A 16,417-nucleotide genomic window follows, 5' to 3' on the forward strand; every position below is an offset into this window, starting at 1 on the left:
CGCTATTATGTTGGATCGGTCGAAGGCACCCCATTGATTAATCCGACCCCATTGATTACTATTAGAATAGCTATCAAATATACTTCTCTTCGTTGAAATTGAATCCAATTGACTCTTCTTTCTCTCATGCTCTTTCGGTCTCTTAGTACTCTAATGCTCACCTCAGCCATAAATTAAACCCCTTTGTCAACTTTTCTACTTCCTCTCAAACCTTGGCTATCTTGCTTTATATTAGAACTCCATTATTTGCTCTCCAACATCCTCTAGGACAAGTGTTGTTGTAACACTTATTCCAATGCTACAACTTCTTGTTAGAAACGAGTCGGCACTAAGAGGGGGGTGAATTACTGCAACGGTAAAAATTACATCGGTTCGAAATCTCTCATTCGATTAAAGTCGATTTTGGAAAGATACTTAAAATTGAAAGCGTACGGAAGAGCGTAATGGATGTAAAGCAAGTAAGTTTGTAGTAAAGGTAAATAGTACAACAACCGAGTTTATAGCGGTTCGGTCATCGTGATCTACATCCACTCTACCGATTCCTCTTCCGTCGAGGCCACCGGTAACCGCTATCGGTCTTCTTTCAATATCCGAAGGCCAACCACCTTTTACATCTCTTTCTCCATTTACCTGGTTTAGGAGAGAATCCTTACACCCCCACTTACTCCTCTCTCAAACTATTCTAATACTTAGATTTTTCAGAGGAGTTCACACAAGATTACAACAGCTTTTTTTTTATTTTTAACTCTCAATTCTTGTGTAGGTTAACTAGGGATGAGAGGGGTATTTATAGGCCTCAAGTTGATTCAAACTTGGAGCCTAAAAATATCTTATCGCTAGTTTTCCGGGTCCTGGCAGTACCACCGCCTGTTCTGGGCGGTACCATCGCCCAGTCTAGTGGTACCACCACCTTGTCACGACCTTAGCTGGTTTTGCCTAAGGCGTGCGGCACCCTCGCGCGTCCGTCCGCAAAGGTCAACCTCCCCGAAGCCTCCCATTGTCCCTTAGGACCAACAAAAGAGAGAACGGGTTAAAGAGAACGCCTCAATCGGGATCCACAAGCAAACATGTCCGAAAAACACTTCATAGACAATGCAAATTACAAACATACTTTACAAGCTCTGAACAGTGGCACAACAAAGGGTAAAATGGTCCATTACAGATCGAAAAGCTCTCGCACGTGTCCACATGACACAACCTTTATTTACAAGCCTAAAGAGGCCACCAACCCAACTAACATGGGACTATTTAGCCTTCGGCCGCCCCTCTACCTGCTGTATAAGGCATGAACATGCCAAAAGACAACGGACAGACATAAGCATTACATCCAACATCTTATTTAGAAGTTTGTCCGTTACATTCTCCCCCACTTATCCCTTCGACGTCCTCGTCGAAGCCTTTGTGAACACTGCAACTCTTCGCCTTTGCTGAGTCTTCAATCTTCCGCTCCAGCTGCAATGCGCCTCCTGGCTCCCAGCTGCTCTTCGCTGCTGTTTCTGAGTAGTCGAACCTTTGATCCGCCATGCTGCTTCAACTCGCCAATGACTTTGACTCTGGTGTGGGGTTGGCTGAGTTGTATTGATCCTCGTTGATTCCTACGGATCCACCAAATGAAGGAAAAGACCATCCTTAGTGCGCCAGTCTCTCAAAATTTCCACATGCTGCTTGAACTGGGTGGATGCTTGTTGGATCTTTAACGAGCATCGCCTCGCAAACTTCTAAAGTTTTGGGTCCTTCCTCCACAAAATCTGCTTATTGACTCTTCTTTCAGTTAGTTGTCACATCCAAGTAGGTTCGCATCACTTCCGCTTTCGATTGGCATTTCGTTGGGAAATGAGGCGGACAATCTACTCTCAGTAGCACTGATCACCGTTGGTGAGGATTTGACAACTATTGTCTTCCATTATCTTCGAAGGGTCTTTGAACTTGTGCAGCGCTCCTCTGCTGGATAGATAAGAGAATTGGGGTACTCGGTTTCGCCCATTCTCTTAAGAGTTGAGAAGGCAAAAGTTACTTGACTTCGCCCGCCTCCTCGAGGTTGTACTTCATGCATCGAGCTGGTTACTGGCCTTCGCCTGCTCTTTGCTCACACTTCTGAAGCACTTGAAGTGTTTGCACTCCTTGCGTTGAGTTAGTTACTGTGATTCACCTTCTCAATGCCATTGAACTTCTGGAATGCAGGAAGTTTTCACCCCAACTTGGAGTAATTCTCTGATAGATGAGGTCGCCTCTAGGATTGTACCGTCTTCTCCATCAACCCTGCCGCCTACTCCACTGAGTAGCAAAGGTACAGCACCGCGTACTGCCTGCTTCGTTCCTTGGTCGTGCACTCTTGCATGACCCGAAGTCCTTCACTTACGGCTATCTTGATGAGAAACTTGTTGACACCGGTCTTACGGAGTTTCTTGGCCTTTGCCCTTCAGCCTTGTCTCGGTACTTGGAGATTGCCTCTGCATGCTCCACCTCCTCGGCCCCTTTCACGACCAAGCGCTCTCCCTCCGTGAGAGCAAGGGATCAATGACTTGCACGGAAGTCCCGTCTCTGCGGTACCATGGCGCTACCATGCCCATGGCCCTACTATCCGTCGCCTCGCCTCTGTATCCCTTTCCTTCATAATCAGTAGAGATGTCTCCGTGGCACTCCTCTGAGTCCACCTCCATTCTAACTAATGCTTGATTTTGGGTAGCTAAGTCCCTCTGGACTCGTCGTCGCTTCCTCACCCCTTTCGACCCCCTGCTTCAACACCACTGTGTTCTCCAAGCAGTCCGTTTGGTCGATGGAAAGACAGACTGCAACTCTCATGCATGGCCTCTGCCATCACGTTGTAGAGTTTGCACCGATTCTGTTCTCCTTAGCTTCCTTGGTAGCAACGTTCGCTTACTCGACCTTGTCCTCTGACTTGTCGGGCTCCCTTAAGCGAATATGAGCTCTGGAGCAGTCCAACTCTCCAGCTGCTTCGATCATACCTCTGTATGATCAAGTCCCTCCCATGGAACTCACTGGTACTTGCATTCGAACTTTTCCCTTAGTGGAACTCAGCCCCCATATGCTGATGACCAAGGTTTTCATCCGATGCAAAATTCGGTGCACGCCCGAAAGACCCGCCTTTGCGGTACCATGGCCTTCACTCCTTGAATCCATAGCCCTTCCTGCCGTCGTGTTGTTCACCAAAGCGGAGCTCCCAGTAGCTCCCGATCATACCTCCATATGATCTCATCCCTCACGGGACTGATTGTGTGTATCGCATTGCCACGAACTGTTCCACCACGATCCGCTGCACCATGTCGTCTCCTGGTGACATCTCCATTGCATTCTGATCCTTGTGGAATAAACTCGAATTGTGAACCCTCCATGTGTGGCCTCTGCCAATACATCGTAGGGTCCCTTCCACCTTCGATTTTGTTCGCTCCTCTGGCAATCGACCTTCATCCACCCACTCCTGGGTCACACATAGATGAAGCACCGCTCTAGGACAGTCCGTCACCTAGTAGCTCTCGAAGTCCACCGACTTCACTGTAATCTGTGCACCATTATCTGGATCCTGGGCCTTTGCCCCTACCAGCACAATCTCCGCTACGCACTGCTTCCTTCATAGCAACTCAAATGACAACACTGTGGCATATTCTTCAAGAGTACCCGCCTCTGCGTCCTCTTGCCCCGTGCTAAGGCCCTTCTGAACCCAACTTCGCCTCCGCAAATTGAGTCGCCTTAGTTCCTCCATCCAATGCTTCTCCGAGTTAAGGTGCATGTGCCACGAAGCTCCCTTCATCTTTGGCACCATGCAAGATGAGTCCGCTCCATCAGAAAGAAGGACCCATGGAATAACATGATCCTACTCTTGCCTCTGCAAGAGCTCATGTCCTTGACCTCTGTCTAAGGAAAGCACTGTGCCTCTGCTCCATGTTCCAACTTCTATGCTGGCTCCCTTCATGCGGCTTGGGTACTTCGCCAAGTTACACCCAAGTTGCTCCGCTCCTCGTTTTTGCATTGAGTCGATGGTGGCCCTCGCGCCCACCATTCCACGGGTCAGCCCTCCCTTGAGTCCGATCTCCACATCGACTCCAAGTGTACCTTCATAAGTTGCTTTGGGTCGCTCCCCCACTTGATCTCGCAATGCATCCACCAATGCATTCTCTCGAGCGAGATCATGCGACAACTCCTCGTCGCTTGCTCAGTCCATTGAGCTTCGTGAAGTTGTTGTTTGTGAGGTATTCCTCCTCAACATGTGAAGTCCGTCTCACATGATTCTCCCTCTGGAGTGCCGAGACTTATCCCTCCTAGATAACTATCCCGTTGGAGCAACATCTCTCTTCGTTTCAGAGACCACCATCCCCTTGGACTACTCCGATCTGCTAAACAAACTGTGCATTGTTCTGCCTCTTGCAAACGCACTTGCTAGATTGTGCCTCCACATCAATACAGCCACCGCCACACCCCTCAAGGCCTAGCAACATGCTAAACTCATTGCACACTTCAGCCTCCTACGGATGTATCCTTCACATGCCGAAGAGAAAGTTTCAATGCTCCATGGCGCCGAGTCTCGGTCGCCTTGGGATGGCCACGAACATTCCATCGTCCGCATACAAGCCCATGCATGAGTACCAAATTCTTTGAGTTAGCAATTCCCCTCACCTCTGTGAGCTTTGCATAACTCTTTTGGTCGTTGAGCAACTCATTCCACCTTGGAAGGTCTCATTCTTGCCAAGCGCCTCGCTTGCCTAGAGCACCATCAAGTATAGTTGTCAACGTTGAGCCGTAGCTCAAACTCAGCCATCCCAACCTTTGTGCGCTCCACATTCTTCCAAGTTTGCCTGCTCTCGTGGTGCCTCTTGTTGGGAAATCATAGGGGGCGACATCATATGCGCAGCGGAAGAACAAGAAAACAAAAATCCCCGATTCCCAAAAAGATGTTCATCGTCGTGCGAAGATTGGTGCGCAAAATCCGCAAAACACAAAACTGCGTATAGAGATTGTGTTACCTAGGGAGATCGTATATCCCTGTTTCCTTACAGATCCTTAGGAGAGGGTGAAGGAGGTCAAGCGTCCTCCTCTCTAGCGGTGATCCACACAGCAGGGTTGCGACGATGCTCCTCAAAACTCCAGGCCTACTCTGAGGTGGAGAGGGAGAGGAGAATAGGAAGGGCAAGCAAAGACTCTAGCCTATGAGGCTGTGAATCCCTCCTATTTATAGAGATCCCGTGTCAAAACCCTAATGGGTCCTTTCCCTAGTGGGTATTGGATCTGCATCCAATAAGACAAGGGCTCCGTCGGATATCTCATATCCGAACCTCTACTCATCGCAATGCCTACCATATGTGTGTGACCCTCTAGGCCCAATATCGAGCTGGCCGTGAGTCATACCTGTCAGAACTCTTTCTAACTAAGTGAATTATTATCTCTGTAATAATTCACTTGACTCATCGACTACGGAAGTACTAGGCCACTACGCCGTAGTCCCCAGACGATACAGGGGAATCCAATCCATTGGACCTGTCTGTCCTCAGTTACCATGTACCTATAGTCCCTCATCCATCTAATATCCCAGAGACCGTATATCGAGCATGGTGCTGTCAGACCCATACGGTTTCTACTCGAGTCTCGCTCTAATCGGATTCTCCCGGAGAACTCTTTCTCTCTCAACCCGAATGATCCTGGCCAGGGATTTGTCTGAGCAAGAACACATGGGATATTCCTCTCATGACGCCGAGAGTGGATGATCCTCTGTCGACACTCAATAGCCCTCGTAAGGTCGACTACCACTCCCAATGACCAGCTGTACTAGATCTGGGAACAGCCAAACCTATAAGTCTGGTATCAAAGAGTGAAGCACTCATACAGGACATCCTTGGTGTCTCAAGTCTAAGAACCAGATACACCACTAGGACTACGGAATCGTTGTCTGACAATAAGGCATCATCAACCATCCAGCATTCCGTAAGCGGATCAATCAGTGAACTCATTCTCCAATGAGCACCTGTACTGTATCCCTAGTGTCCCTACACGAGCAGCTATGAGACCAGCTGCATCCATCATATGGACGGGTATACAGCACACCAGTCTATCCGGTTATCACGATGTCCCTCTCGAGTAACCTATGACCGGGATTATTTAGGATATGTGTTTAAAGGTGAATCGATCTCATTATCGTGATCTCATCACGATCCGATTCCCATTGCACAAATCCAAGGACATCACAATATATATGCACATATGCAATTGTTATAAAGTGATATACGCCAAAATATAATAAGCAAAAAGATTATGTATCAAGTCACACGTGCCATCACTCACGTGATTGGCTTGCTGGGCACCTATGACTAGCACCTCTTGCGCGAAGGGTTGGCCATTCCTCTGAATGCCAATCTCAGATGCCCGCTCTTCTGAGCGACTCCTTTTCCCTACATCACCATGCCCGTTTTCCCCCAAACGGTCGTGCATGTGCTGACTGCCCTCAACGCAGCCCCGCTAGGTCCCCCACGTTTGCATGTCAAGTGTTTCTATGAGTGCTTGTCCGGCTCTGATACCATAATGTCACGACCTTAGCTGGTTTTGCCTAAGGCGTGCGGCACCCTCGCGCGTCCGTCCGCAAAGGTCAGCCTCCCCGAAGCCTCCCATTGTCCCTTAGGACCAACAAAAGAGAGAACGGGTTAAAGAGAACGCCTCAATCGGGATCCACAAGCAAACATGTCCGAAAAACACTTCATAGACAATGCAAATTACAAACAGACTTTACAAGCTCTGAACAGTGGCACAACAAAGGGTAAAATGATCCATTACAGACCGAAAAGCTCTCGCACGTGTCCACATGACACAACCTTTATTTACAAGCCTAAAGAGGCTACCAACCCAACTAACATGGGACTATTTAGCCTTCGGCCGCCCCTCTACCTGCTGTACAAGGCATGAACATGCCAAAAGACAACGGACAGACATAAGCATTACATCCAACATCTTGTTTAGAAGTTTGTCCGTTACAACCTGGGAGACTGTGTCTGGGCGGTACCACCGCCTGACACTACCATTGGGCGGTACCACCGCCTAACACAATCTCGGAGATTGTGTTACGATAGTGCCACCTGTTGGGTCACTGTTTGAGCCTTTCATTGGGCCCAACATAGTCCATACATGGGCCCAACTGGCCACTAATTGGGTTGGCCCAATTTCAATCTCAATTATGTGCTAACTACGAAATTTAAGACATTTACTAAGCTAAACAAGTCCGTAAGTCTATGTTTCTTTCGGTGAACTTCCGACGATCTCTCGGCAATGTTCCACCGGACTCTCGACAAGCTCCTAGACTTCACGACAATCTTCTTTGCGAGTTCCGACGAGCTTCTTTGGCAAGCTGCTAGACTTCTCGGTCAATTTCGACAGAACTTCCGACGAACTCTTGAACTCCCAACGAAATCACATTCTTGACTCCAGGACTTCATTTGGCTTTATGCCTTACTATCGTAGTTAATCCTGCACACATAAAACCTACTTCGATCTAGAAAATTATTACAAAGCAAATCAAATGTTGTCCGGCATGTCATTGGTTTATTGGTGCTTCGTTCGAATCTTCGGCGCATCATCCTCTCTTGCAGCCCATTGCCCAATCGGCCAGTTGACCTCCACAACTCCAATTTACTTGGTGTAATTTCCACTCTTCTTGGCCCGAAGCCTTCTGCCGATACGTCGATCGATACACTCTCGGATTTCTTCCGGCGGACTCCCAACAAGCTCCTAGACTTCACGATTTGATCTTGGCGAGTTCCAATGAGCTTCTTCGGTAAGCTCCGATTTTTCTCGGCGAGCTTCGCGAACTTCCAACAAACCTTCCGGCGAGCTTCCGAATAACCCTTTGGCAAGCTCCCTACTCATTCTTGGCTAGTTCCGGCAGTATTTCCGACGAACCTTCAGACTTCCGTCGAACTCTCGAACTCGCAACGAATCCTTCGCGCTTGACTCTGACACTTTGTTTCGCTTTATGTCTTCATCGTTATCGTAGTTAATCCTGCACACACAAGCCAAAACTCTACTTCGATCTAGACAATTATTACAACGCGAATTGACATTCTGTTGCCCGGCATGTCATTGGTTGGCGCTTTGTCCGATTCTTCAGCGCATCATCCTCTCTTATGGCTTGTTGCCCAATCGGCGGTTGACCTCCACAACCCCGATATCCTTGGCGCAATTCCGCTCTCCTTGGCCCGATGCCCGACGTCCGAAGCCTTCTGCCGTCCAATATCCAGATGTGATCTCCTCCAGCGCAACGTCAATTCCTCCTGCGTCAACTGTCTAATCCTGATCGAGTAGACCTGCATCACTCAAAATGCAGTTAAACATCTAAACACAATCAATTAGTTTCATCATCAAAATCCGAGATTCAACAATCTCTCCCTTTTTTATGATGACAACTAATTGATGACTAACGGAGTTAACCTTAACTCCCCGGAGTTTAACCAAACTCCCCCTATCAATATGCCATTGATAGAACACTTGGATTATCCCAAATCCAAGTAACATTCATCACATGTTATGAAAAACATTTAAACCATCATGCGAATATATATAAAATATTCAATTCAATGCATAAGTCATCAATATTCTTTTCCCCTTATGTCATCAACAAAAAGGATAAGTAGCTCTAGCTATTTTAAAAGATATGCAAGTTTTTGCAACATGAAGCTAGATTTTCATCACAACATATAAGCACAAAAGTATAGCAAGATTCTTAAGTTCAATCACGGCAATTCAACACTTGAATTTTTGTGCAAGATTGCACTTTGCTTTTCTTTGCAAGTAACAATATTTATGATATTTGATATAGCAAATTTCTTCATTACAATGATCGAGCTAGCAAATTCTTCATTCAAGTGTGCAAGCTAGCAATAACTTTCTCCCCCTTTGTCAATGTCAAAAAGAAGGAGAGGAACCAATGATTTAGACTTTTACATCAACTTTGCATCAATCAATATTTCAATCATCACATGATGCATACAAGACAATAATGCAAAGAAATCATTTCATGAAGGAGGATATCAATGTGAAAATTCTATTAGGATCAAGAGCACTAAGAGGGGGGGGGAGGGGGGGGGGGGGGGTGAATTAGTGCAGTGGAAAACTTTCGACGATTAAAACTACGTTCGTATGATAAGAGCGATTTCGGTAGAAAAGCCGATTCGTAAATCACTTTAACTTGTGATCAAGCAAGATGCAGTTAAAGTAAGTCTACGAAGGCCATTTGCAGTTGTGATGGAAATTAGAATGTAAGCGTAAACTAAAATATGATGTTCGTACGATAAAACTGATTTACGTCTAAACGCCGATTCGAAAAATATTGAACTTTGAAACACGATCGTAAATGCGTAGAAGGCAGTAAGTTATTGAGGGGGTTTGCAGTAAAGATAATATGCTCAAAGTAAATGCAAACCGAGATTTAGAGTGGTTCGGTCAATCTTGACCTACATCCACTTTTGGCTTCCTCCACCGATGAGGTCACCGACGTCCACTAGAGGCCTTCCTTCAATAGGCGAAGACCAACCACCCTTTTACAGTTTCACTCATTTTGACGGGCTTAGGAGACAACCCTTACAGAATTTTCTTTCCTCTCTTAACAAATCAAAACTTGGAAGAAAAGAGGAAGGAGTACTTTTAACTCATACAACACTTTTGAGCTCTAAAAAAAACACAAAGTAAGATCAGGATTTCGGTTACTCTGTCATTGCTGAAAGGGTGGGGTATTTATAGGCCCCAACCCAGTTTGAATTCCGAGCTCAAAACTATCAATTCCCGGAATTCCTAGGTTTGGTAGTTGCACCGCCTGACTGGGGCGGTTGCACCGCCTAGCAGAGCTCGAAGACTGAGCCTCTGGGCGGTGCCACCTCCTGTCAGGGGCGGTTGCACCTCCTGCCAAAGCTCGGAGACCGAGCTCAAGCGGTGCCACTGTTGGGAAATCATAGGGGGGCGACATCATATGCGCAGCGGAAGAACAAGAAAACAAAAATCCCCGATTCCCAAAAAGATGTTCATCGTCGTGCGAAGATTGGTGCGCAAAATCCGCAAAAACACAAAACTGCGTATAGAGATTGTGTTACCTAGGGAGATCGTATATCCCTGTTTCCATGCAGATCCTTAGGAGAGGGTGAAGGAGGTCAAGCGTCCTCCTCTCTAGCGGTGATCCACACAGCAGGGTTGCGACGACGCTCCTCAAAACTCCAGGCCTACTCTGAGATGGAGAGGGAGAGGAGAATAGGAAGGGCAAGCAAAGACTCTAGCCTATGAGGCTGTGAATCCCTCCTATTTATAGAGATCCCGTGTCAAAACCCTAATGGGTCCTTTCCCTAGTGGGTATTGGATCTGCATCCAATAAGACAAGGGCTCCGTCGGATATCTCATATCCGAACCTCTACTCATCGCAATGCCTACCATTTGTGTGTGACCCTCTAGGCCCAATATCGAGCTGGCCGTGAGTCATACCTGTCAGAACTCCTTCTAACTCAGTGAATTATTATCTCTGTAATAATTCACTCGACTCATCGACTACGGAAGTACTAGGCCACTACGCCGTAGTCCCCAGACGATACAGGGGAATCCAATCCATTGGACCTGTCTGTCCTCAGTTACCATGTACCTATAGTCCCTCATCCATCTAATATCCCAGAGACCGTATATCGAGCATGGTGCTGTCAGACCCATACGGTTTCTACTCGAGTCTCGCTCTAATCGGATTCTCCCGGAGAACTCTTTCTCTCTCAACCCGAATGACCCTGGCCAGGGATTTGTCTGAGCAAGAACACATGGGATATTCCTCTCATGATACCGAGAGTGGATGATCCTCTATCGACACTCAATAGCCCTCGTAAGGTCGACTACCACTCCCAATGACCAGCTGTACTAGATCTGGGAACAGCCAAACCTATAAGTCTGGTATCAAAGAGTGGAGCACTCATACAGGACATCCTTGGTGTCTCAAGTCTAAGAACCAGATACACCACTAGGACTACGGAATCGTTGTCTGACAATAAGGCATCATCAACCATCCAGCATTCCGTAAGCGGATCAATCAGTGAACTCATTCTCCAATGAGCACCTGTACTGTATCCCTAGTGTCCCTACACGAGCAGCTATGAGACCAGCTGCATCCATCATATGGACGGGTATACAGCACACCAGTCTATCCGGTTATCACGATGTCCCTCTCGAGTAACCTATGACCGGGATTATTTAGGATATGTGTTTAAAGGTGAATCGATCTCATTATCGTGATCTCATCACGATCCGATTCCCATTGCACAAATCCAAGGACATCACAATATATATGCATTTATGCAATAGTTATAAAGTGATATACGCCAAAATATAATAAGCAAAAAGATTCTGTATCAAGTCACACGTGCCATCACTCACGTGATTGGCTTGCTGGGCACTTATGACTAGCAATCTCCCACTTGACCTAAAGCCAATCACCTATGTGTCTGATCCCCATCAGACCCCTGTGACGCTCAAAGACAATCTGAGACAATGGCTTTGTTAGTGGATCTGCAATGTTATCTTCGGATGGAACTCTTTCCACTGCTACATCTCCTCGGGTTACGATCTCTCTTATAAGCTGGAACCTCCTCAGAACACTTCTGATGAGACCCGGGTTCCCTTATTTGAGTAATCACCCCATAGTTGTCGCAATATAAGTAAGTCGACTTGTCACTATCTGTATCGACTCCCAAATCTGTGATGAACTTCTTCACCCAGACTCCCTCCTTTGCTGCATCTAATGCAGCAATGTACTCCGCCTCTGTGGTCGAGTCAGCAGTGGTATCTTGCTTGGAACTCTTCCAGCACACTGCTCCTCCATTCAAGGTGTACATATACCCTGAATTCGACTTGCTATCATCGACATCAGACTGAAAACTTGAGTCAGTGTAGCCTTCAACCTTAAGGCTATTACCTCCATATACTAGTAAAAGATCCTTAGTCCTTCTCAAGTACTTAAGGATACACTTTACTGTTTTCCAGTGCTCCAAGCCTGGATCCGCCTGATACCTGCTCGTGACACTCAGAGCATGCGCTATATCAGGCCTAGTACATAGCATGACATACATGATAGACCCTATTGCTGAGGCATAAGGTATCATATTCATGTTTGCCCTTTGGAATTTTCCATGCCAAACCTTTTGACAATGGTTTTTATGTACCTGGACTGGGACAAGCCAAGCATCCTCTTGGATCTATCTCTATAGATTCTAATCCCCAAGATATAGGATACTTCCCCTAAGTCCTTAATGGAGAAGTGTCTAGATAACCAAGCCTTTATTGTGGATAGCATTCCTATGTCATTCCCAATGATGAGGATGTCATCCACATATAACACCAAAAAGCTAATAGCGCTCCCACTTACCTTTCTATATACACAAGGCTCATCTTCGTTCTTAACGAAGTCATAAGATCTGATTGCCTCATCAAATCTTATGTTCCAACTTCGGGAAGCTTGCTTTAGTCCATAAATGGATCTAAGCAACCTACACACCTTATCTGGGCAGTTCTTGGACACGAATCCCTCAGGTTGCATCATATACACCTCCTCCTCCAGGTTCCCGTTGAGGAATGCGTTTTCACATCCATCTGCCAGATCTCATAATCATAGTGTGCTGCAATAGCCAATAGAATTCTGATGGATTTTAGCATTGCTACGGGTGAGAAAGTTTCGTCGTAGTCAACACCTTGCCTTTGACGATACCCCTTAGCCACTAGCCTTGCGTTATAGGTCTCTACCTTTCCATCTACTCCGATCTTTTTCTTAAAGATCCACTTGCAACCGATGGGTACAATACCTTCGGGTGCATCAACTAGGTTCCAAACCTTATTGGAGTACATAGAATCCATCTCAGAATTCATGGCTTCTTTCCACTTCCCGGAGTCTATACTCATAATAGCCTCCTCGTAGGTCTGAGGATCAATATCCTCTACATCCTCTGCTCTAATATGTCCCACATATCTCTCAGGAGGATGGGATACTCTATCAGACCTGCGTAAAGTTGAAACTTGTGTATTAGATACCTGAACAGACTCGGGCTGTAGAGTGGTGCTTGAGCTTGGTTCTCCAACCTCGCTCAATTCTATCATTCTCCCACTGTCTCCGTCAAGAATGTGTTCCTTCTCAAGGAACACTGCTCTCTTAGCTACAAAGACCTTTTGGTCCTCGAGATGATAGAAGTAATACCCACAAGTTTCCTTGGGGTATCCCACAAATTTACATCGCCCTGTCCTTGATTCTAACTTATCGGGGTTGTGTCTTTTAACATGGGCAGAGCAGCCCCAAATCTTAACTACTTTAAGATCAGGCTTCTTCCCTTTCCATATCTCATATGGTGTAGACACCACCGACTTAGTTGGAACTCTGTTCAGAAGGTAAGCTGCGGTTTCTAGGGCATATCCCCAGAATGAGATGGGTAGGTCAGCGAAACCCATCATGGACCGTACCATATCTAATAATGTACGATTTCTCCTTTCAGAGACACCATTGAGCTGAGGTGTATAAGGAGGTGTCCATTGGGATAATATCCCATGGTCCTTGAGGAAGTGAGTAAACTCTGTACTTAAGTACTCACCTCCTCGATTTGATCGTAGAGTTTTGATACTCTTTCCAGTCTGGTTCTCCACCTCATTCTTATACTCTCTGAATTTCTCAAAGGCCTCGGACTTGTACTTCATTAAGTACACATATCCATACCTTGAGAAATCATCAGTAAATGTAATGAAGTAGGAGTAACCTCCAATGGCATGAGTTGACATGGGTCCACATACATCACTATGTATGAGTTCCAACAACTCAGTGGCTCTCTCTCCAGTTCCACTAAATGGAGAGTTGGTCAGTTTTCCACGAATGCAAGGCTCACAAGTTGCATATGACACATAGTCGAATGGATCTAGATATCCATCATTTAGCAACTTTTGAATCCTTCTTTCATGGATGTGACCTAGCCTACAATGCCACAGGTATGCACTGTTCAACTCATCTCGTTTCCTTTTGGACACATTTATATTCATGATATGTGGAGTGGTGTCTAACATAAATAAACCATTATGCAATGTTCCTTTCGTGATGATCTTATCATCTAATAATATCGAACAACCATTGTTCTCAAAAACAAATTTATATCCACTAACTGTTAAACATGAAATGGAGATAATGTTTTTGATAATAGAAGGAACAAAATAACATGCATCTAATGCAATAAAAGCTCCACTAGGCAGATGTAGGGCGACCTCGCCAACAGCTAATACAGCAACTTTTGCTCCATTACCCATCTTGAGGTCCATCTCGCCTCTCTCTAGTCTCCTAGGCCTTGCCAGAACCTGCAACGAATTACATATATGATAAGCACTACCGGTATCTAATACCCATGTGTTATCATAAGAGTCTAATAAATGGAGACTGATCATGAATGTACCTGAAGCTTCATCAAGCTTTTGTTTCGCCCTTTCTGTAAGGTACTCTTTGCAGTTTCTCTTCCAGTGCCCATCTTTACCACAGTGGAAGCACTGGCCTTTGTCCTTTGTTGGGTCTTTCTTAGCAACCTTTGCTTTACCTTGTTTGCCCTTGCCCTTTCCCTTCTTAAGGGACCTTTTTGCTTTCCTTTTTTTTCTGGTCTCACCAGTGTAGAGAACTGGCTTCTCTTTCTTAATAGTACTCTCTGCCTCCCTCAACATATTGAGGAGCTCTGGGAGAGTCACCTCAAGCTTGTTCATATTAAAATTCATTATGAACTGTGAAAAGGAATCTGGTAGGGATTGAAGCACAATGTCCACACACAAGTTATCCTCTAGGACCATTCCTAGACCTATGAGTTTCTCTATCCACTCAATCATCTTTAGGACATGGTTCTGAACCGGTGTCCCCTCAGTCATCCTAGCGCGGAAAAGGCTCTTGGATATCTCATATCGTTGAGTCCTTCCCTGTTCCTCAAACAATTTGCGGACATGTAGGAGAATGGATCTGGCATCCATCTTTTCATGTTGTCTCTGTAACTCTGGAGTCATAGAGCCCAACATATAGCACTGAGCAAGAGTGGAGTCATCAATGTACTTCACGTAGCGAGCGATCTCATCCTCGCTTGCCCCTTCTTCGGGCGTAGGCATCACTGTATCAAGGACGTACACGATTTTCTCCGTTGTGAGAACAATTCTCAAGTTACGGAGCCAATCCGTATAATTTGGACCAGTGAGGCGGTTGACATCAAGTATGCCACGTAAGGGATTTGAAAGCGACATTTTCTGAAAATAAAGATGTAGCAAAAATGAATAACATGCAGATTTTGCAAGAAATAAACTATCAAGATATGGACTTCTATCTTAATATGCTCCCACTATTTTACTAACGAGTCACGCGACACCCTCAGCACGTGAAACGGAAGTCTCCGGCAGACTTCTAGTGGGGATTAGGATCCAATCAGCGTCTTAGTGTAACCTCGAGGGACTCGACCAATCACACTAAGCCTAAAAGGTAGACAACTCTTGCCGATCACAACTCCTTGTGATTCCCGTCCTGTTCGGCCTCCGAATCACCATGGCCTCGAGGGACTCGACCAACCATGATGCTCGGTTAAGTCAACACCTTCGTTACAAGATGAGTCTGATTTGATGATATACCCTCGAGGGACTCGACCAAGCATATCATGCCCTCAGGTCACCGGTGACATCTCTATGTCGTAAGCAAGATAGCGAATCGTGATATAGGTGAGTCTCGAGGGATTCGACCAACTCAACCTACACCGGGATTCGGTTCCTACTCATAACGATGGAAGGCCACGTGGGTCAATCTAATTGCCTCACGTTTACCGACTTAATATTATCGAGAGATGTTTCTATGATTTGGTCTCCTAATATGACATGTCACACATATACATATTTAATATATATCTACATCGCATGCAAATATATTTACATATCTAGTATGTGTATAAGCAATCACACCAGATGATCATGGACCACAACCTAATATGATTAGGCCCGAGCCAGTAGGCCTAATCACTCACATCAAGATCTATGTGTGCAACGGTGCATCTCCATGCCTTGTGATCGTCCATCTCGTCCTCGTCGGTTCCGTCGACATCTTGATGCATCTCCATGCATCACGATCGTCCGTCTCGTGGGTCCCGCTATGGCTTCCACGCTCCCGCTGCGCCTCCTCATGTGATTACAACTTAATCATAGGCACGCAGGCCCGACAATAAACGAGAAATATAATGGAGGTTCGCAGACCTCAATAATAATAATCACAAGTACACACATCACACGGTCCATGATCATCCGTCCACTCATCATACATCACATGTATAAATAATCATCATCATGTAGGACTACTAGATAATAATAAAAAATAATAATCAACTAAACCTTTTAATTAATTAATATTTTCTGAAATCAGGGATATATA

Source organism: Musa acuminata, chromosome BXJ3-1 (assembly GCF_036884655.1).
Source record: "Musa acuminata AAA Group cultivar baxijiao chromosome BXJ3-1, Cavendish_Baxijiao_AAA, whole genome shotgun sequence".
Classification (NCBI taxonomy): domain Eukaryota; kingdom Viridiplantae; phylum Streptophyta; class Magnoliopsida; order Zingiberales; family Musaceae; genus Musa; species Musa acuminata.